Here is a 23,726-nt window from a genome sequence, read left to right as displayed (position 1 = left end):
TGCGTGCCTCTATGTAAGAGTAGAGTGAATTAAATTAAATCTATATAATGCCAAGGATGATGAAAATTGCATGTTTTCTTACTTTCTTGTACAATCTATTTTTATGGAACTCTTCTTTCTGTAAACTCAGCTTTTCTCAAAATGAAATGTACATTTTTGGTAGGAACAAGAAAAGGGATGATTTCTGTTATCACTTGACAAGCCACAAATGCCACTTGTTGGATCAAATGAGACTCTTCTACATAGACTAGATTCAAGTTTGCAAAAAGACTCACGACATCCAAGTTTGGCATATTTAGTGGTTTGTACTATTATACATTCTATGCCATGTCCCCACTCTAAGTCAATGATGAACATTAACCACCAGGGTTATGGAGACCCTAACCCTCCATGATGGACAAAATCCATATTGTGGCAGAATTTTGTACACAACAAAAACAGCAGCCTGCTGTTTGGCTCCTTTGCTTCTGTGTTTTGCTTCCTTGCCCATTGTTATTGACTGTTATTTGGGCCTCCACCAGGCTTTATATGACGCTACTATGTCATCCTAACCTTAGTCTGTCCACAGCTTGCTTTTGTTCTACATTCTAGTTCCTGGGAACTGGGCTGCTCTCTATCTAGGGTGTGACATTTTGTGAGGTGAAAACACTTGTGACCTAAGTCAGTTGGTTCTTTAAAATTTCTATACTAAAAATGCATGCCCTGGTTTGACTTTCCTTTGTTTCCCTCCTGTTTTTTATTTTCAAGGCAGGATTGTGAGTCCTTAAAAAAAAGCTGAGGAATACTAATTGAATTCACCCACCCTGTCCCTGTGGCTAAATTGGTGCCAGTATTAAAGTCCAATAATAACAGTGACATTGCAAAAATTTAAAGCATCACATTCTTTAATATGCTTCCTCCAGATACTGTTTTCTAAAAAAACATTATTGATAAAAACCTTTGAAACCCCCTTAAAAAACTCCACTTTCCTTACTTAAGTTTTTTTTTTTTTTTTTCTTTCCCAAGTTCCAGTTTTAAAGGGCATGGGACCTTCTTATTTTGCGGTTTAATTTGTTTTTACTGGAAATGTGTCTCAGCCCCACATAAGGTGACTTCTGTTCTTTTGTTCATTACGGTGTCGAAGTTTTAACTCTAATCTGCCACCTGCTCCATAAAGGACATCGATACTCCAGAGCATGTTTGCTAATTACATTTGATTACTTGAAAGGTCATATGAAGGTTTTGAGTGTGTGTTTGAGTGGGACATTTAGATTAGAACATTGATGGGTGATGTCCCTGAGATCCCCAAAGGGCAAATAGATGGGGTTGAACAAAAGGTGTTGGCAGTGATTGACTAAGTCACAGCGAAAGATGTGGATCTGGCCTTGAGAATCCTTTCGAATCAGCTGACATGCATAGCTGTTGTTTCACCTTCAATAAGAACCAGAACCCAGTTTCCTAGGTCACTGAGGGGTAGGCTGATTTAAGATCCTTGTGTGTGAACTAGTTAGGAGCATGCCCTTGAACCATTCAGTCATCAAAAGCTTGCTTCCTGGGTCCACAGTTAGAGCCTCAGAGTTGTTGACTGTTGATCTTTAACTAGTATTCTCAGAAGGAGTTAGTTTCCCAATACCTTTTCTGCTAGCAGTTATGGATATATGAAATAAAAGAAAGAGAGGAAGGGAAAGAAGAATGGAAGAAGGGAGGGGAGAAGGAGAAAAGAAAAGGCAAAAGAAAATCTAGACAAGATAAAGCCAGAATATAGTCACTTTCAAAACCTTGCTATTTTCTTAAAATGAAGAGACTCCGTGGGATAAAGCAGTGTAATGCCTCCAACTCATCCCAACAGAGTACATTTGATCAGGGTTTATATAGATGAGATAAATTGCTTTTCTACAAGCTACAGCAGAAGGTTAGGTTTTTGACAGCCAGTATTTCTGGAGTTAAATGTTCTTTATATAGCAGGATGTTCAAATAGATTTTTTCTGTCCCCTGAGTGGAAACCCATGTGCATAGAACAGAATAAGAGGCAACAGCTCCCTCATTCCAAAGTGAGATGCTGGGCTTCTTAGGCAGAGCTTACCAAGAGGTGTTTAAGAACTCTTTCAGATTAAGGATGATTGAAATGTAAAAAGCTGTCCATGTTTTGGAGATGAGTATACATCACCACCATCAAGAGCATAGAGGTGTCAGCTATCTCTCAGAGTTTCCTCCCAGCCTGTTCTTCTTCCCCATCATTATTTTGTGGTTAGAACTCTTGACCACCTACTTCATCCTATTAAGAGGTCAGACAGGTGAGAGAGGAACTAAGGAATAGAAAAAACATTTTTTGGCAGAGTTGTTAAATTCTTCTGACCTCTTCCTACTGTTGGAAAGGGGAGAGGAAGATTCCTCCTCCCCTTAAGCCTTGAGAGAAGAGTGCCAGAGTTACCCCTGGAGAAGTCCCGGAGTGAGGGGGAGATGGTAGACTTGTTGGGTTCACATCTTTCAAATCTGAAGAGTGAGAAGCAACCCTGGACTGCAGAGTTTGGGGTCTCAGATGGGAAAGACATGCTCCTTCACTGGAATGACACTCCATATGTCCCTGGTTTGTCATCTGGTTTCCTTGGGAAGAAGATGCTGAGATAGAAGTGTAGTCTGGAGGAGAAAATAGCTTATCATGAAAGCATTTTTTTTTTTTTTTACACTTGTGGAAAATAAAGAGAGGAGAAGTAGGATTTGGCAGGGAGAGCCTCAGACCACATGCATATCTGACAAATTTTTGACCAATCAGTGGGGAGCTTCTGAATAAAGACTGTTTTGAAGAAGAGTCCCAGGTTGTGCTTAAAGCCTAATCTTAGTCCTCCTGCAGTACTCACTCATTGGCTAGGGGATGCCCAGACCTCAGCTCTAATGTTGCTGTAATAGATTCCAAGGACGATGCAGATGCAGACTGTTAACTTATGCTTTTCACAACCGAGAAGCAAGTTCTTTCCTGATGGGAGACTTAACCAGTGTACATCCATGGAGACCAGGAGTAAAAACTGCTTCTCCATCCATTTCCCAATCATTTCAACATCTCTCTACCATTTCAGAGGAGAATCTGTATACCTATCAAGGCCTTAAAAACTTTAGACTAGCTGGGCATTGTGGCATATACCTGTAATCCCAGTGGCTTGGGAGGCTGAGACGGAAGGATTGTGAGTTGAATACCAGTCTCAGAAACTTAGTAAAGCCTTAAGCAATTTAGTGAGACGCTGTCTCAAAAAAAAAAAAAAAAAAAAAACAAAAAAACAAAACCCCCCCCCCCCAAAAACCCAAGAAAACAACAACAACAAAAAACAAACACATAAAAACAGGGCAGGGTATGTGACTCAGTGTTTAAGCCCCCCTGCTTCATTCATTCATTCATTTAATCAATCAATCAATGAACCAACCAAAATCTTTTAGACTAGAAGAATGTGAAGCTGAGCAGGGTATACACATTAATTAATAAATAAAAGTCTAAGCAGATAATTTTATACTGGGGATTTAACCCAGGGTCACTTAACCACTGAGATATGTGGGCATTTTGATCATTCTGTCTTTGATAAATATTATTTGTATTATAGTGAATGGAAAATGCTGAGGGTAGATCAGGGGTGGGTGGATCAGAAAGTCTTCCTGCTTGACTAGACAATTGATTCCATTGTTTCATTGGAAAACTTGAATCTTAGTAAGTAAAGAGCCATTCATTCTAGAGAGCAAAGGTTCAGTATACTGCGGGATTTTTTCAGGTGAAGAAGTCTCTGTGGACCAGCACTACACCTACCTCTACATTTCCCCCCAACAGCAGACTCCCTGTTCCATCCAAAATGTATGGCAGAAGAAGGGGCTATTGCCTAGGAACTGCGCCACAGAGAGTTGCCTAAAATTGTGGCTCTCCGCCAGTGGGAAAATTTTTTCCTCTTATAAATCATCTTGGGGAGGCAGTGTTCTTAACCTTGCTTTTCTCCCAGGCCTATTTTCACCTGAAGTTGTCACATGGCATCTCCTGCCGGTCTCCTTGCAGTGGTTTCTCTTCTGTAACATTGGCTGTGCTGGCGATAACCTTGAATGCCTCCTGATTCTCACAGACTCCTCTGCTCCTGAGGTGTTACACTGAACCCTTAAAAACATGATTATACTTTTAAAGTACTAATTGAATTAATATTAAATTAATATTTCATTCACTAATGGAATGGATTTTTTGTATGTTTAAATGTACCATATATTGTCACTAATTAATTGATTGTTAACTGAGCTAGCAGTTCCTGTTGAATAAGCATTTTTTTGATCATCTCCTGTGTTCCAGGCTTTGTGCTGGCATAAACCGGAGGATAAAAGAATTAGTGATTAGACATAGTCTCAGACTTCAGGAAGCTCATAATCTTTAGCATTCCCTACAAATCATACCTATAAACATATAACTGCCTGTTTCAGAAAAAAATTCTTTTTCCATTTAGCTTTATTGACAGATCTCTGGTTTTTTGTGAACCACCTATTCCTATCTCGCTATAATACTATGCGAAGAACAAGTCCAAAGGGGATCAACAATGTAATGTTTACTAAAATGTCATTTTTCTGTTAAGCCAACTAGTTTTGTGCATTGCCTAACCTGGAAAGTTGAGGCTGCAAGGAACACTAGAGGTCCTTCTTCTCAAACTGTATCTTATAGCTTGAAGAACAAAGTATGAAGAGGAGAAATAACTTGCCCAAGGTTAGAAACCTGTAAATGAGAGAACTAGGACCATCTCCTTCATGTTCTTGGCTTAGTTCTTTGTGTTGGTGCAGATACAAACTGCAAGAACCAATGTCAGATTACCTTTTGTATTTTACATAAATTATTATATTTAGGTCCCTATGTACTTTATAGTCTCGAATACTTAATGTGAGAATTATTTTAAATAATATACAGATGATTATCCTCCTGATATTTGTGGAGTGACCAATGTGAGAAAAATAGAGGTTGTGTGCATATTTTCTTGCTCTTTCTTTGCCTTTGACTTCCTTTCTCATCTCTGCCCCGAAAACTTGTATTCATCCGTCTATTACTGGCACTTTTTGATCTCACCTGCAGTATGGATTATCTTCCCATCCGTGTCTCCATGGCACTTTGTGACGTTTTGTTATTCATTTCTCTGTCTTTCTCCATAGCTGGGAGTAATAGGGAGTAGGCATATTTGTCTCCTTATCCCTAAGACCTATTACCTGTACATAATGTTTTCAAATTATTTTAATTGAAATAATGGGTAATACAGTATAATTAGAATCACTTAGATGAAGTTTAATTAATATAAATAATCATTATTACAAACTATTTGCTATTAAAAGTACTTTCGTTTCTTGCCTTGCTTGATTCTAATATCAACTTAATGAAAGAGGTTTTTTTTTTTCCTCATTTTTATAGGGAATCATAGATTCAGGGAAACCACTATTATTTTGTGTTATCTAATGAGAAATTGAGATCCCAACCCAGAAATTCTAGCTCCAATATGAATGCCCTGTCTTCTACATGGAGGTATTCAAATTATAGGTATAGCGTGTCTTAGTTCACTTTGTTGCTATAACAGAATACCACAGACTGCTGAATTTATAAAGAAAAGAAATTTATTTGGCTTATAGATCTAGAAGCATCTGATGAGGGCCTTCATGCTGTGTCATTGGATGGCAGAAGGGGGAATGGCAAGAGAAGGTGAGAGCAAGAGAGGGACAGGATCATTTTGAGACAAATCCGTTTTGTGCTACAACTCCACTCCCATGACGATGACACTGATCCCTTCATACAGCTGGAACCCTCATGGCCCACTCCTCTCTCATTAGGCCCTACCTCCTAACACTATTGCATTGGTGATGACGTTTCTAGCATGTGAACTTTGGGAGACACAGTCAGACCAGGGCAGCCTGATATCAGTTTGATAATTTCCATATGCCCGTGATTAAAGGAGAAAAACAAGAGTAAAAAGAAATATTTTCCTTTAATTTTTAGATATTTTAATATATTTTCCATGATAATGTTAAGATAAAGGACCATGCTTTGTTGCTGTGTATGTGTTAAAATGCCCCTTTTAAAACAAAATGATAGTGGCAACATATGATATGTAAAAAACAAAACTACTTTTACTGTCCAAAAGGAACTTTGGCTATAAGTTATAAGACATATATTATTGTTTCTAATTTTTGAAGTATTAGCAGTCTACTCAACCTCAAAGCCTAGGAACCAGAGCTGCCTGTCATATACCTCAATGAGTTAATTTTTTCCTGCATCTGCCTTTTGGACACAAATGATGAGAAAACAAGCTCAGATCAGAAATTTAATTAAGACAGCATCCATCTGAAAACCATCTAGGGCTTGTCTTGGAATCAGAATCTACTGAATCTAATTTCTCATATTTGCTTCGGCTGCCACCCTGGAAAGTGAGTGCTCAGATTTAGAATAATAGCTCTAGTCATGTTATTCTTATAAACTTGTATTTGATTATTACAGTATTTACTCATACTTAGGTGTTAAAAACATCTGTATGAAGATTTCCCACAGTACAATTTAAAAAGAGGTTTGTTGCTTCTTCTCATGTAAGCCATTTTCAATTCATGTTCTATTAACGTCCAGAGTGCTCTGAACCATTACTTTTTTTTTTTTTGTTATTTTAAAAAATATTAGATTACATCATAGATTTCCCTTCTTCAGAGCTTGAGTTTGGTGTTGGGAGCCAAAGGGCTCACAGCACAGTGAGTGTGGCCTGTCCCAGGCTGCATTTCCACAGTGTGGCTAGTGACCTGGACTCTGACAGAGATTTGGCTGGGAAAGGAACGTGGATAGGTGAGCACACTGCTGGCATTTAGAGCCTACCTCGCAGCGCCAGGAGTGTCGCGGCTTGATCACTGGCATTTTGCAGCCTCCTGGCCCTTGTCTTTATAAATGGGTAGCATGTATTTCCAATTTCTTCTTTTCTTGATAAAGATGGTGTTTATGAGCGTCGGTCTTAACGGCACAGTTTTGCAGCCCTGAGGTTAAAAGCTTTCCAATGTCTCATTAACTCACAATGGCATTTCATTTTTAATATTGCCTATGCACCCTTGCTTGAATTATCACAGTTCAAATGACTTTAATTTGCAGAGGCAAACTTAACACTGATGGATATTTTCAACACACCAAAATGGTGGGTGCCACCATGGTGGGCTTGTTCTTGTCTGACAGTTTTTCATAACAATAGACACATCTCTTCAGTTGGTAGGGCCACAAAGTGGCAATAAGGTAGGGTGAACTTAGACCAACCTGAGTTTGAGTCCACTTGTGTCAGTTACTAGTGGACTTGGACCACTCACTCCACCTCCTTGAATCAGTCTCTTATCAGTACTATTTCATAGGATTTTGGGGCAATATTAAATGAGAAACAAATATAATATCATCTAGCAAAGTACCGGGATGTGGTCTGCTCTGTTTTTATGTTCCTGATGGCACTGGAAGATTCCTTTTGAAGACATGCTTTGCCTGGGATCTCTAAGACCTAAAGTGGCAGCATGTGTAGCCAACTGGAAGCCTTCCTGCTCTGTCATCGTGGCCTCTCCAGGGAGCATACAGGTTCTGGAGAAAATCTTGACTCCTTTCTCTGAATTTTCTTGCTTTTCTTTTCCACTTGGTATTCATATGTTCTCAGTGACTTGGATTTTTTCTGCAGTCAGCTGAAGAGGAATGTGATCTCCATTCTTCTCAGGGTTGAAACCACCAGCTACAACCCCTTAATTGGATAACTCTATAGTGGAATTTGGCCAATATGGTACCTCACTTTCCATTTCTTATTGCCCCTGGCGTGACTCTTTCTGATATCTTTGTAGGGAGATGAGCAGGTGAAGCCAATTTAAATTTCTTCATCTTCTAGTGAAATATCAACTCTAACAGCCTCTAACACTGTTAATCACTGGAAAAGGAAAGTCAGAAATTAAGGTCTGAGTTAACTTGTTATGGATATCTACCTATTGGTAGGGTAGCAGTTTATATGTTCATTATAACAATGCTGGATGATGGTGGGCTGACCCTGCTTATTCGTGGGAACATAGGTCTCTTCTCTTAAGGAAGGATTCTGTTTCACACCTAAACCTTCATCCTGTCCCGTAACTAGGGAAACCTTGGGTAGCAGTCAACTGTATATAGCATCTTTCCTGTATCCTCTTCTTGTCTGGTTATACCTTTGTTTTCAAAGTTGGGGTAGGGTAAAGCATTCCTGAAATTACTCAAACCTTTAAACTTGTTACAAATGTCAGTTCTTAGTGACATATTCTCCCCAGAAGACATAATAACATGACATATTGATAGGATGGGGGCATTCACAACCAGTGTGTATATATCAGGCATGGGGTGAGAGACTGCAGAAATGATTGGAATGAAAGTTATTGCTGGCCTGGGGCTGCTCTCTGCTGAAACTGTTGCAACCCTTGTTTGGAGAATTTTGCATGTATATTTTACACCCCTGCCATCCTTCCTCACTGGAATTCTCTTTTCCCTTTTGGATATTTCTGTTTAATATTAGAAACAAGGCAGCCAGACTTCATCCTCTTGGTGTCTCCATGCTGGGTTTGTGCGGGAAGGACGCGAGCACATTGACCCTCATTTGCAACTGTAGGTGCTGTGCAATTATGATTTAATAGTGAGTAATTTTATCACATCTTCCAATTTCCAATTTAAAGAACAATAATAATAGGATCTAGTTGTCTACTTCAAAACAAGCAGCTTGAAAAATTATCATCAAGGTGTGGCTAACTATCTTAGATGACTTTTATAACACCTTGCATACATAGTCTAGAGATAGCAGTATGAATAGAAATATCCACATTTGTTTATTTGGAAAAGCACTGGTGAATTTCATGCCTCATCATGAAGACCTATGTGGTCTGATGTCTGTCAAGGAGTTCAGAGCTGGAAGTGGCTTTACAAATCATCTCAGGCAGCCTTCTCACTGTACAGTAGGGGAAATGGATATCCAGAGAAGTGAAGTAATTTGCCTAAACTCTTTGGTGGAAGTGGTTGTACTCCTTGGTTCTCAACCCAATTGCACCCGCTCACCTGACTTCATCTCTGATGGTAACTATAACTCTGAAGCCCCCCGAATCAGAAACTGGCTCATGTGTTTTGAAGCTTCTTGCTTTGCTTATTTATTGTTTCAAGTGGGAAGATCTGCCTCACCTAATTCACTGAAAGTGTATTGAGGATAGGGACTACGTTCTGAAGCTTTTCTGTCATGAAGGTTATTTAGTAGAAAGATTCAGTAGATATTCATCGGCTGAAATATCCAGGTAGTTTGACTACCTGATTCTGAATAAAAGAATACTAGGACAATTTCTTTTTTATTAATGTCTGAATGTTTCAGATTTCTCTCTGGTATATGGGATCTAGAGTGGAGCAGGAGTTGTGTTATAGTAAATTTTAGATTCATAGAGCTGGGTACATAGTAGATGCTGGAAAAAATGTTGAGTAAATGAATGACAAATGTGGGTAAAGAACAAATTAGGAGAAAAGCTATGGACAGAACTGTGGGAGAGGAGAACATTTATAAGGAAAGGAGAGCTGGTCCAGATACCCATGCTTACCTTCACATGTGTCCTAGGCAGACTCTGAGGCTCCCTAGGGGACCTGGGACCATGATTACTGCCTTTTAAATTCTAGTGCCAGCTCCTCTACTAACTCACTAGCCTTGGGCACAGCAGAGAGAAAGTAGAACTTAATCTGGAGGAGAAGATGAACTTCTTAAAATATTGTTCTTAAATTAGTGTCATTAATTGAGGCATGTGATATGCCCAAGAAGGCAGAGATTCTAATAGGCTCCAGCCAGGTTCACCAGACAGAGGGCAGATAAAGCAATTTAGATGGTAGGAGCAACTGTGTATGAGCATTTTGACATCCTTGGACCTACATCTATTAAGTTTGTAAACAAACCATCCTGCTTTAGTCTATGCTGTAATCATTAAGACCTCTTATGATGGGGCCCAATGATGGTCATCTCTAACTCACTTTTGTCTCCACCAGAATTTCTGGGACTCCCATCCAAGGCATTCTTCTTGACATTGATCCCTACAGGGGTATTACATCAACTTTTATGTAGCGTCCTGGTATTTAGCATCCTTTGTTTATTCATTTGTTAATTTATGCAACTACCATTTATTGGAAGTCTTCTATTTAATAGATGGTGTGAAAAGTGCTGAGGATACAAAGATGAAAATACCCCTTGCCTACGCCCACTGTGCACACTGTATGATGAGAAGAGTAAAATAAAACCCCAGGTCCTAATTTGATCCCATAATATCTCCTGTGGCACATTGCCTGGTGAAAATCACTACAGCTCAAAATCTGTGTCTTGCTGCCTCAGAAAATGGATTCTTCCAGTTTTTTTCTCTTTTAAGAGAGGAGTTTCATCTCTTAGGGACAGGATTATATTTGACATGCTCGTAGAACTTGATTATATATGATATCCGAGAATGTCAATTCAATAATTTACAGTAACCGTCAGGCAGGTCAGACATTAATCTCAGACAGACCAGGATATTCTCACCTTGAAGAGAAGGAAAAATGATCAGAACTCCTTTAATGAGCATGTGCTCAGAGGACAGTTATAATAGTAGCTGGCTCTGTAAGGCTGGTTAGTCCATCTCCACAATACACAAACCCTGTCAGGAGGTGGCTACTCTTGAGCAGCCATCAGAGCCCTTTCTGACCCCTAAGGTTGACCCTGCCAGTGTCTTCATCCTCTTGTCATCCGTACTTTTTGAATGTGGCTGTGGGCTATTCTGGTTTAATCCAGAAATGGAGGTGTAAAGAATTTAGAGGAATGGATTGGCTATATTTCTTTAAGACTGTGCTACACAAATAGGAATTTTTGTAAGTAGAACATTGTATTTCAAACTAATTTTATTTTTTTACCAAAATAAAGCACTGGTATATTTTAAAGTGAAATAGTTGTATGTGGTTTAAGATGACAAACTGCTTCTTCCTTCCTGCTCCTTCCTTATGAAAGTTTCTTTTGAAGTTTCCTCTGATGTTTACATCCATATTTCCTAATAATGTGCTTGCAGTTCTATCTTTCCTACACTTCACTTAATCTTCTGTTACTTTCCTCTTATGGCAAGGATTCATCATGCTAACGATCCCCACCCCATTACCTTCCCCTTTCTAGTCCCACCCTTCCAGTTGATCTAGGACTTACTGGAAGCCTCCCTGAGTTTTGAAAAGGAGTCAGTTGCAGTTGTAATCCCCAGAGCCTGGGACACAGTAGACCAGAGTGCAAACACCCATGCTCTGACCTAACAGCTAGAACTAGGGATAAGTCATTTCAAATGTAAGACCTTGGGTTTCAAGAAGACAACCAAGAAAGAGGAAGAAGAGGACTAAGGACTGGGGATATAGCTAAGTGGTGAAGCACCTGTGTTCAATCCAGTACACAGTACACTTAGTAATACTAATGATAATAATCATTGTAAGTGGCATAACCCTTAGAGGCTGTTTTGAAAACTGAGATGCTATCAAGCTTGATTAAGAACTTTTTTTTTTTTTTTTTTTTTTTTTGGTACTAGGTATTGAACCCAAAGTTGCTTAACTACTGAGCCACAGCCCAAGCCCTTTTAATTTATTTATTTTAATTTTGAGACGGGGTCTTGCTAAATTACCCAGGTGGCTTTGAACTCCTGATCTTCCCGTCTCAGCCTCCCAAGTCACTGGGATTATAGGCATGTCCCATAGCTCCCAGCAAGAACTTTAAATATTTTTTTCTAATTTTTTTAACTAGAGAATTTTTAAAGCAGGCAAAAATATTTTCCTCTGTGTGCCCCAAACAATTAAAACAGGAACAACACAAATCTCAGCAAAGTACCTTTAGCTGGCCCAGCTTTGAGCCATGTCACCTTCTAACATACTTTTCTACCTTCATTGCCCAGCCCCCTTTCTGTTCAGTCTTTCTCTAAGCAGGGTACGGTACCATTGATTAGGCTTCCTTCTGCTTAGTAAATTACAATCACACTGCAGTTCTCTTTCCTGAAATGACTCCCAAATCACCTTGATTGGGGTTTTCAGTATTCCTAAATTCTTCAGTCACACATTTACAGACATTTTCTAGGTTTATTTCCCCAGATGGCTAATCTCACTGATTGTATGTGGATTTTATGTGTTTAATTCACAGGTGGAAACCTTATTTCTCCAAACTCTGCTTCCTTAAGATATAATCAACTTGGAATGTCCTCTCTGGACTTCCTGTTCCAGCCAAGATTTATTTACTATTCAATTTCATGGACCAAGCGCTTTCTTCTCATCACAAGCCAGGTTCTCTGGAAGCAGATGCTGCTGAGATGCAGGATAAGGTGCAAGATATTTTGTATGGATCAAAACTTATGCAAGGAAAGGGGAAGAAACAGGATTGGGTAGAGAAAAAAGTTAGAAATCTGACACATCAAAGATGTGGAATAAATATTGTGTCAGAGGTATTGGATTTCCACCTTGCTTCCATCCCCAGATGCACGCTGCCCTGGGAACAGCATGGCCTCAGACTCTGCAACCCAGGGGTACTCTGAGATCTGATAACTAGAGGTACTCCCCCAACAACTCACTTTGCAGCTGGGCAGCCTATCCTTTATTCAAAGGCGATCTTAGGTGCCCATATTTGTATTTACCTAAATGCAGAGGACTTATTCTATTGTCTTAACACACTCATGTGTGTGGTTACTTGGCTATTGTCCACCTTCCCCACAGGTAAGACACTTTCCTCTCACTGTTTCACTCACCATCTCCAGCACCTAGCACATGATGGACCATCAATAAACACTTCAGTTAGCATTCTATTCATAGTCATTAAGCCAGTGTTTATTTTCAGGTTCTACTTCTAGAGTTATTTCTACCTCTGTAGTCATCACATTAGTCTGAAGGGTATAAAACTAATATTTCCTGATTTCCTCTTGGGTGCCAACCACCCTGCTAAGAGCTGTACATCTATCTATAAACTAATCTTCACAGTTACTTTGTGAGTTAAAAGTTATTGCTCTCACTTTACAGTTGACAAGATGCAGAGAGCACCTTGGACTGACTCCAGAGCCTTATGGTTTTCTAGTGCTCCATGCTGCCTCTGTTGGGGAGGCTGAACTTCTGAGCCAGGACCTGTGAGTTTACTGGCTGCCATACTGAATCTAACCCAGTGTTGAAGAACATAGGCTACTCCCAAGTTGAGCATGACTGTAGCCACTCTAGTTTTCAGTTGCTGTTATACTAAGGGAGGAGAATGCATCCTGGGACTGCAAATCTTGACAAGCTCTTCTCCATCTATTCCAATCTTGAGAAAATGTCTCACATGTTACTTGTGTGCTGTTCCCCCCCCCCCCCAATCTTCTGTTCAACACCACAAAGTTTTCCCTGGGGAACCTTTCGTTCTCTCCCACCCAGACTCGTGTCTTGAACTTAGGGGCATGAGGAGCCCATGTATCCCCTCATTCTGCATGTAAGTCTTGGCCATCATATCTCAGGACCAGTCTTTCATATTTGGTCCCTCCCATGACCCACCTTGTGTCCTCATACAAGCAGAACCCTGGCCGCCCCCGGGACCTTTGCCCTTTGTTGAAGTGGATACTTAGGCCCTCACTCTGGCCATAGAGGATAGGAAGAGTAGAGAAACCTGGAGTTGACCAGGGAGGGCTATGGGAAGAGGTTAGTTTGGCTCCTAATTTTGAGGCAAGCGATGAAAATAGATGGCTGAAGAACTGGGTTCTGCAAGTACTCAAATGAGATAACCAGTCAGGAGAAAGTATCAGGGTCTGTGCCTGGAGAGCTCAGCTGCCATGGTCTGGGCTGGAGAGAAAGTCCTTCCATGAACCTGGTACATGATTGACATTTTCAACATAAGTACCAGTGCAGTCCAAGGACTCAAAGCATTGTCTCTGAAGTCAGAGGGCTTGGAACCGCATCCTGACTCCACTGGTGAGGAGCCACACTGATGTATAACCAACCTCTGAATTGGTTTTCTCCTCTGTGAAATAAGGATAATATGGCAACCTTAGTGGTTGCTACTGATTAAATGGTTCCTAAATAATCTGCCAAGGGTGCTTTGCTTCTGTTTCCTTAAACGAGTTTTTATGTTAGGGCAACTTTAAATTTGCAGGAAAAAATGTGAAGACAGTACCTAGAGTCTGAACTTTTCCTTACTGTGAATATATTTCTTCAGCCTGGCATATTTGTTACAATTATTTAAGCAATGTTGATATGTTGAGTTTAACTCAAATCCATTCCTTCATTCAGATTTCCTTAATTTTTACCCAATGTCTTTCATCAGATATACTATCTCGTTCAGAATATGATGTATGTTTCATTATTATGTCCCCTTAGGCTCTCCTTGACTGTGACAATTTCCTTATGTTTGATGATGTTGACAGTTCTTTGTCTGGTATTGGGGATTAAACCCAGGGCCTTTGGCATGCTAGGCAAATTCTCTACCACTGGGTTAATATCCCCAGTCCTTTTAAAATTTTATTTTAAGACAGGGTCTCTATAAATTGCCCAGGCTGATCTCGAACTTGCAGTCCTCCTGTCTTGGCCTCCTGAATCATTGAGATTGCAGGTAAGTCACTATTCCTGGATTTGACAGTAAAGAGTACTGGTGAAATATTTTTCAAGAACCCCTCCATTTGGATTCATCTAATATTTCTCCCACTGGTAGACTGGGGTTATGTGTGTGAAGAGGAAGATGCACAGATATTTGTTTTACACTTTGGGTTATAACCCAATATACTTCTTTTGGTTGCTCTGATTGTTCCAGCTTTGGCAAATAGGGGCTGTTTCATTTGAGTCCTCTGCTGGGGATTTTAAGTTTGACTGAACTGAGTCAACTTGATGGTGCAGCTGGATTTGATACAACAGGCAACTGGGGTTCTGAGCAGGGGGTGGCCTGCATTCTTATAGACTGCTTTGGTGATTGGATGCTTCCTGGGAGCCCTGTGCCTGCAGGGCTTCCTAGCCTCCAAGATGAAAATTCTCAGGGTGGAGCCTTGCTTGCTCACCTGGTTTCCTTTTCTCCCTGTTCACATTATAAATTCTGTTTGAACAACTGGGAAAGCTTCTCTGTAGGACAGATTAATGAAGAAATGTAGTTTAATATACCACTTCCTCAGCCCTGTAATGCTGGCATTCCTCATAGTCTGAGCTTTTTCTAACCACGCACTTGACAGGCTAGTTTCAGAGGGAAGTTTTACATCCATGAGGCTAATGAACCCATAATTCAATGTATGCTTAAGTCCTGGTTTGAGCATTTATATTTCTGTGATTATTTGCCTACAGAATGCAGTCATCTTAGGATACTGTGAATTCTTAGAGGGCAGAGACTGTTTTTTTAAATACATTTGTGTGAACTCATTGTCTAGCAGCGTTCTGTGTTAATGTTGATTAAGTAAATGAAGAACATAGGACTGGAAAGGTAATTCATTTGCTTACCTAACTTGGTTGAGCTGAAGTCTTACCATTGACTTATATAGTAAGATTAATATTTAGGAAAAATCATAGTCCCTGCCCTTGTTGAAATTGTTAAACCTCTGAAGGAACTTTTGAAAAAAAAAAAAAAAATAACCTTGATTTTGGCTCTCGTTTTCATTGCCTGAACTTCCCCTTGTGTTTGTTACAAGATTTTCCTCTTGGAAAATCTGAACATACCACTGAACATACTTGTCCTCAGACTTGAACTTTGTCAGTTTTTTTGTTTTGTTTTGTTTTGTTTTGGATCTCTGTACCTTTTCTTCTGTCAACTCTGTTTTTCTTAAGCTGTCTTTGGAAAATTTTTTCTTCCATTCACCAGTTTCTTTTTTCTTTCTCTTACTGTGCTGCTCAATTTTCTTTAAGCTGTAATATCAGGAGTTTGATAACAAATTAGTTTTATATATTGCTGGGGTGCCTGTATGGAGAATGAGCAAGCCTCTTGGAAACCCAAGTTTGAAGAAAGGCTGTCAGGGAAGGGGCTGGAGGTGAAGGAAGACGGGAGATGCATTCCTGCTGTTGAGATTGTTGCCAGGGCTGCTTGATAGGAGCAGATGGTGGGCCTAGGACCTGCTCTGCAAATAGTGGTTCTTTCCCCGGAGTGACCTTGGTGATAAATGCCTGTCCAGGTTGTGTTGGCCTGACAATATATTAGTCTTTGAAGGTCAAGTCCTTTCTTCTTTTCACAATTTTCTTTAACCTGTTACCCTGAGGTGACTATTTACTTCATGGCTTTTTTTCTGTCCTGTGGCTGAATCAATGTGGTCGTGCAAAAGGTCAGCAGTTTCTGGGACTCCTTTGGTTTAGAATGCATCATGGGGCCCATTTTCAAGATTCTCCCCCCATTCCCCTGCAACCCCTGATCCTTTCTCTTTCCCCTCCCACCAAGAATCAATTCCAGAGCCCCATCTGTGCTTTTCCTCTGAATGACTCTTCTTTACAGATGTTAACATTGTATGTAAGTAAAATATGACATTGACATCACTCACTCTTTAGCCAGGTACCTCCTGCTGGCAACACAGTATGCTCTCCAATCCCCACTCCCCTGCACCTCCAGTAATTATTCTTATACTGTCACCATTTCTGGGTGACTGTCTTGCTCTATAAATTACCATTTAGCCCTGGCTTATGTGAATACAATGTATAGAGGTTTGTGTCTGAGTGCTAAGCTTAGGATCCTGTAGCATTTGCTTTTTGTGCTTCTGGTATTGACAGAAAGTAGCTATGCCTGCAGGTCCAGCCACAGAAAGAGACTGCCATTGTGGTGCCTACTGGCCTTGTTGGACACTAATGGATGGATAACAGATAATGAATATATCAAAACCCTAGCCTTTCTACTTCTATTGTATGTTAGGACAGAGAGCAACATTCAGGGCAAGGAAAGTTTAATTACAGGCTTTATTTTTAATGACAAATTGGTTTTGGCTTAATTCATTCACTTCTCCTTTTCAGTAGCTAAAAACAAACTAACTGGAGAAGACAGGATCAGTCAGGTAAGTGAATATACTGCCTACTCTTTCTTAGACTTTGGAAGCATTTGGTTGGGTGATCTTTGGAAATACAAACTGATCAAGCTTTAAAAAGTCAGTAGCTCCCCAAACTCCTAAGAAAGGTAATGAATGTCTGCCATGATTTGTTTTGACCATCTTTCTGCTCTCGTCTCTCCATTCTCACCCACCTGTACCCTTTCTTCTAGCCATGGTGAAGAAATCATGTTCCTATAACAACCCTGCCCTGTAGTTCTTGGTGCCTTGATATATAATGTGCTCCCATCTCTAGTTACCTTTCCTTGCTATGTAGTCTCTCTCTGTGCAAATCAGCAAACGCACTCCTCTGCTGTGTTCAAGACTTGGCCATCTGTCTCACCCATGTTAATTCTTCAGTGACCCCCTTCCCCACCTGTAGAATTGACCACTCCCACCTTCATGAGACATCTGTACTTGGTACATTATTGTACCTACCATGAGACCTGGTGATTTTTGGTTTATGTGTCTATTTAAGATGAGCGCTTTTTGTAATGAATCGAATATTTTATATTTGGAATATGTTGGCCAGCAGCCACTTTGGTTAGTGAAATTTTGAAATGTGGCTAGTGCAAGTGAGGAACTGAAATTTCAATTTAATTTAATTTAAAAGTTGGTTTATTTAGTTGTTTCTGCCATATTGGACAGTTCAGGTTTAAACCAGTGGTTCTGTAACTTTAGTGATATCATAGTCTTTCGAAGGGACTTATTAAAACAGCAACTTCCAGGATCCACCCAAATTTCTGACTTAGTGGATCTAATCCAGATTAGGACCTGAAAGTTTTCACGTGCCCTAGTTCCCAGGTAATGCTGATATTCCTGATTAATGGCTTACATTTTTGAAAACTAATGGTTTTAACAAGTGTTGGTGGATTAAACAGGCAAACCAACTGTTGGCATTTGTAAAAATGTCTTATTAGAAACAGACTGCCCTTAGTTTTCATGTTGCCTATAACTGCTCTCATAGCACAGTGGTAGCATTTAATGGTTGTACCAAAGACCATATAACTTATAAAGCCCCAAATATCTGCTATCTGACCCTATATGGAAAGAATATGGTGATCTTTGGTTTCTGGTCTGTGAATATGACTTAATCCTCTTTGTAGCCTTGGCCCCTGTGACAAAATCTGAGTAGTCCCTGAGTAGGTGAATACATGAACAAATTTACAAATGGAGCACTGTATAGGATCCCTGTTGAGGATAAAAAATGGCTTTATTTATGATGGATTGTTGTAGACTTTTCACAAATTTTGAAACAATCTATTTGAGTTATTTTTACTTGAGCCTTGAGGCATTTAAAATTCATGTCCCTTAGCAATTTGATCAAGGTGAAGGATTTGAGTAAAGGACTATGAGATGGAAAAATCACATTATTTTGAACGGTAGGAATATTGCCTGTTCAATTTATTATCAGTACTAGTGGTGGTAATGTTTTACAGGAATCCTGTTGAAAAGTTATTTTATCCTAGACTTAATCAGACAATCTTCTTTCCAGATTGGGAAGAGCAGGATCAAGGACCTGGGCCCTACACTTGCTCTGTGCCTTCTAAAATTTTTTGTGGTACTGTATGTTAAACCCAAGGGCACTCCATCACTGAGATACATCCCCAGCCCTTTTCATTTATTTTAATTTTTTTATTTTTTATTTTTGAGACGGTCTGACTAAGTTGCCCAGTCTGGCTGAAACTTGTGATCCTCCTGCCTCAGCCTCCTGAGTCACTAGGATCACAGGTGTGTACCACTGTACCTGGTTTGCTCTGTGCCTTTATAGGGTGAGGATCATGAGGATTTTTAGACTACTTGTTTGAGAATTCCCTCCAGATCACTAAGTCACAGTGTACTGAACAATTTTGAGGTCCAGAGACCTTCTTTTCTTCTCCTTTATTTTCATCTCACTTGGCTTATTTGGGCAGAAGAACAGGTTGGGATAATCTTCATTTAGCCACACCTAAGGGTTATTATCTAACCTCAAATCTGCCACTTACTCCTGATCTCTTCCTTTCCCTATCTTCATCAGTCAGTATAGAGGTTATGTTGATAAGTCTTATGATATGAATCCATAGGTTCAAAATGCTGGCATTACTTTTTATGATCTTTGTGATCTTGGGAAAATTATTTACTCTGGCTAGTCCCAGTTCCTGGGCATCCTTGGGAAAGTCATCTGAACTTTCTGTGCCTCGCTATGTTTGCTGGATTCATTGTTGTCAATTTCTACCACCATCACTAGATTCCTAGTGAGCTTTTGAGAGTGCTCTATTTGCCACTGCTGTGCTGGAGGCTTCCCAGAGATTCTTTAAACTTTCAGTGGCCTCCTGGCAAAGGTCTTGAAATAATCGATTTCTTTACTTTGGCCTGAGCTCAGTGGTGGCTGCTTCCAGCTTTTGTTTCCCTGGTCCTTCCCAACATTATAAACACCTCTGTTTCTCTTTCTTTCCTTTATACACCTGTTTAATTTCCCTTCTGTACCACTTTGCTTAAACATCATGCCCTCTAAGATCATGGACAAAGTTGGTCATATTTATTTATCCTATTTGTCAAGCATAACTCAAGAATATTTAAATTATGTACTTGCATGCTTTTTTCCCCATAATTCTGTAAGATATTTGGGTCAATAGCCTTTTCTTATTCCTATTGGTATCTCTAGTTCAGGGATGAGAATAGAATAGGTTTCAATAATACATGTCCACTGAATGCATGATCAAACACTGATTTTCACACAGGCTTCACAACTCTCAAAAGGGTGCATGTGACAGTGGGGTTGGAGGACATGGTGGTACAGATTCTGTCATCCTGTGAAAGCTTTATGCTTCAGCATATGGACAAACAGGCCAGCAATATTTTGGCCAGTGGGCACAAAGCCTGATCTGTTCGACCATAGTGACTGGCTGTAAACTTGTACTGCCTTTGTGGCCACAGTGGTGTTAAATGTTTGAATTTGATCTTCCTGATTGGAAAATAGCTTAACTCTTCAGGGAATGCAGATCTCCTCTCTGTCAGTCTGGCTATCATCACTGCCTCTTTCATTGGGACAGGTACATTAGATCATCACTGCCTGTAGCAAATGAAGTCCTGGGTACTGGTAGAAAGATGAGGTCAATGTGTCATGTGCTATTGTTTCCCTAGAAGTTGGAGCAAGAGATGCATATTTTCAGTGACTCTTGAGCTGCACTTGAAAATTTTTAGCAAGTGGGTTTACTGCAGGAATGCTTAGATCTATTATTTACCAAATGGAACGAGTTAGAGATGAATGCAGTGTGGCAGGATCCTTATTCATTTCTCATTTGCAGAGGCAGCTTCCCATTCAGTTCTGCGTTTTATTTCATTTTAAATATTCCTAATGTTTGGACATCTCCCTCTCTACTCAAGATGATTTAATCATCAGAATGTGGTTGGGAAGTTTGCTATAATTGGTCTTTTGAAAGCTTTACTCCCCCAAGGGTCCTAGGAAGCTGTAATAAAGTTTGGGATAAAAGGTCTGTGATCTAACTTACTTTGTGACTTTGGACAAATCACTTAACCTTTCTGAGCCTCATGTTCATGCCCTTTTAAATGGAAATGATTATAATTGCTCTTCTTAGTTCCTAGGGCGTATTAGTCTGATTAAGGCTCTTTAAATTTTTCTAAGACAAAACTAGAAATAGCATTTCTTTTCCTCTAAATGAGTGAGCTTTTGCACAGGTAACACAGACCTGCAAGCAATGGATAAGACACAGCTGAGCTTTAATACCATCTCCTCTCCTGCCAACATTCACTAGAGGAAGAATGGGAAGATATATGTAGCACAAATAGGGATTTGAGCATTAGGATTTCCCACCAGTTCAGGCAGAATGTTGCGTACTATGACGGCAGAAAAGAGATCAGACTCATTCTGTGCTGTATGAGGCCTCTCCTCTGGTTAAGGGTTACATATATCTAGTAGTTCTCAACGGGGGACAGTGCTTGAGTCAGCTTTTTCATTATTGTGACCAAAACACCTGGCAAAAACAGTTTTAGTGGAGGAAAAGTTATTTGGTTTCAGAGAACTCAGAATCTCTGATTCTAGATGTCAGGAAGACATAATGGTCCCTAGATGGTCAGGAAGACATAATGATGGAAGTGCATGGCAGGAGAAAGCAACTCAGGATGCTGAACCAGGAAGGAGTGCTACTACTACTACTATTAATAATAATAATAATAAGACGAGGAGGAAGAAGAAGAAAGAGAGACATACACACACAGACAGACTGAGAATGACTCTCCTCCTTAGGACAAAATGTAAATCCTAAAGGCAAGCCCCCAATGATCCACCTCCTCTGACCATACCCTACCTGCCTATAGTTACCACCCAGTTAACCCCTATCAGGGGATTAATGCACTCATTAGGTTAAGACTCTTGTAACCCAATCATTTCACGTCTAAACCTTCTTGCATTTTTTCACACGTGAGCTTATGAACTTTGGGGGTACATTTAATATCTAAACCATAACAGGCAGTTTTGCCTTGTAGGGGACATCTGACAATCTCTGAAGACATTTTTAGCTGTCAAAACCACAGGGAAATGAAGGATTGTTTCTAGCATCTAGTGAGTAGAGACCAGTGATGCTGCTGAACATTCTATAATGCACAGGACAAGCTCCCCACAACAAAAAATGTACCTGGTCTCAAATATCAGTGGTGCTGTGATCAAGAAGCACCAACCAAGAGTTTGGAGATTAATTGGGATGAGCTGTGTGAGGGCACAGAAGATTTGGAAGAGGTGATAAGCACTCTGAACAGCCTGCTTCAAGGTTGTTTCTTCATTTATTCCTGGACACACCTCCTGAATTCTGCTTCAGGATTCCATCCTAATGGCCTGGTACTTGCTTACAATGTGAATTTGGTTCAGACCCTTCTCTACTCTTGTTCTCCTGCAGGCCTCTTGCTTCAATACACCTTAATGGTTAAGAATTTGGACTTTGCAGATAGAATGTCTGAATCTGCCATTTACTAGCCATCTGACCACAGACAACTTCCTGTGCTTTAGCAAACGTAATTTTAAAAATGGAGACATGAGTACTCATCTTGTACAATTGTGGTACAATACATGTGATCAAATATTTTATGCCAATTAATTAGCACCCTGGATGGTGTTTGAAACTTTGTAAGTGCTGAAGTGTGAACTGTTATGTAATTGATTACATTCCCAAACCAGAGCACACCTATACGACATCATTGTACAGTTCTTGCATCTTTTCAATGCATTCAGTCAAAGTTTTACTTCATGCTAGATGTGGTGCTGAACTGTGGGAAGTAAAAAAAAAAAAAAATGCCTAAATGAACTCACAGAAATACAAGTAAATTTATTATTGTGTAATCCTGTGGGTGTAATAGAAATAGGTGTGGGCTAACTGTGATAGCTCCAAATTGGGATGGCTAATTCTCTCTGAAGTTATCTGAGAAGGAAGTTAGGTTTTCTCCTTTTGGAAGGTTAGTTTACAAAAGATGACAAAGTAGATGAGGAGAAGGACTGAAAGCAGAAGCTCCTATTTGCTTTCCCAACTCAAATTGACTTATCTTGACTTATCTTGGATTTTGGCCTATAAGTTGCTCTGCCTCCCTGGCTGTTCTCACTTTGAATTTGTCCTCTTGATCTGCAGAAGCAGGAAGACCTCACTCCTTCTTGTCTCTCTTTACTTTTTTTGCCTTGATAAATAGACGTGAGTCAGGAAAGGCATCTTTGTGTGGGAGGGCCTCTGAACAGACTCCTTTCATTCCCCTTCCTGCTTGGAAGAGAAACCCCTGTAGGAAGCCCACAAACAACCACTTATTTTTGGAGCTCATGCCGTAGACCAGCTGGACATTGTACCAAACAGCAGTTATCTGTGGAACTGTTTGAACTGGTTCATCCTTGTGATGATCAGGCAAAAATCTTTCCTGGTAAGGATCAGCTGCCTGATAGTACAGAAAAAAATATAGAACTTAAAAAAAAAAAAAAAAAGTTAAAATCTCTTTCCTAGAATGTTGAGACCTTCATAAGGGTATCCAGACTACAAAGTGTTCTTTCCACAGAGAAGCAGGGGCTATAACTGTATTTTAATGAACTCTGTTTGCCTTAAGAGTTAAGTGTGAGTTTACACATCCCATCTTGCAGCAAGTCTCTTGAGCCAAGTTGCACACATGCTGAATGCAATGTTGAATACTGAAACCTGGCTTGATGGGGTTGGGTGTGGGGATGAGGCATGCATCTGAAGAGAGCTTTTTAAACTTGAATATCTCTTTCATGTTTATCTCGCAGTATGAAAATGTGAGTGAATGATCAATTAATTATGGCCCATACAGTTGCAGGTAATTGCTCATTCTCTTTCAGAGAATTCTGGTTCCCCAAATAGTTGCTTCCTTTTAGGCATGGGGCTTAAAAATTAAACTTATTTTTATAATCAGAGCTCATGCTAGGTAAGACAAGTCAGATGAAGGCTTTATTATTGCTAATTATAATTTTATACCTTTAGAGAAGCACCTGTGTTGATGAACATGATCCGCTGTTCTTTGAATGCATGCAGATTGCATTATGTATGTGGTACTTGGCCTCTTGTTCTCTAGCAGAGCAAGTTGCCTCTGAGATGTGAGATGGTACTTTCAGAGTGATGATGGGCCCATTTACAAATTTGTTGATAGTAATTAAACTATCAAAAGAATGTACCATTCCAAAGGGGCTGAGTTCATTAGCTCCATGTTTGGGCTGACCCTGCATAAAATTGGGAAGTAAAGTGAATTCCTGTTCT

At 39.9% G+C, this 23,726-nt stretch overlaps 1 protein-coding gene across 2 annotated transcripts in view; it reads left to right on the top strand.

The window, feature by feature from the left end:
• NELL1 (neural EGFL like 1) overlaps positions 1-23,726 on the top strand; it is an 892,614-nt gene that overhangs the window by 310,596 nt on the left and 558,292 nt on the right. The window lies entirely within an intron of this gene.

This window comes from Sciurus vulgaris (genome assembly GCF_902686455.1).
Source record: "Sciurus vulgaris genome assembly, chromosome: 11".
NCBI classification, from domain to species: Eukaryota; Metazoa; Chordata; class Mammalia; order Rodentia; family Sciuridae; genus Sciurus; species Sciurus vulgaris.
The sequence above is the reverse complement of the archived record's forward strand: the minus strand, read 5'-3'. Positions and strand labels throughout refer to the sequence as shown.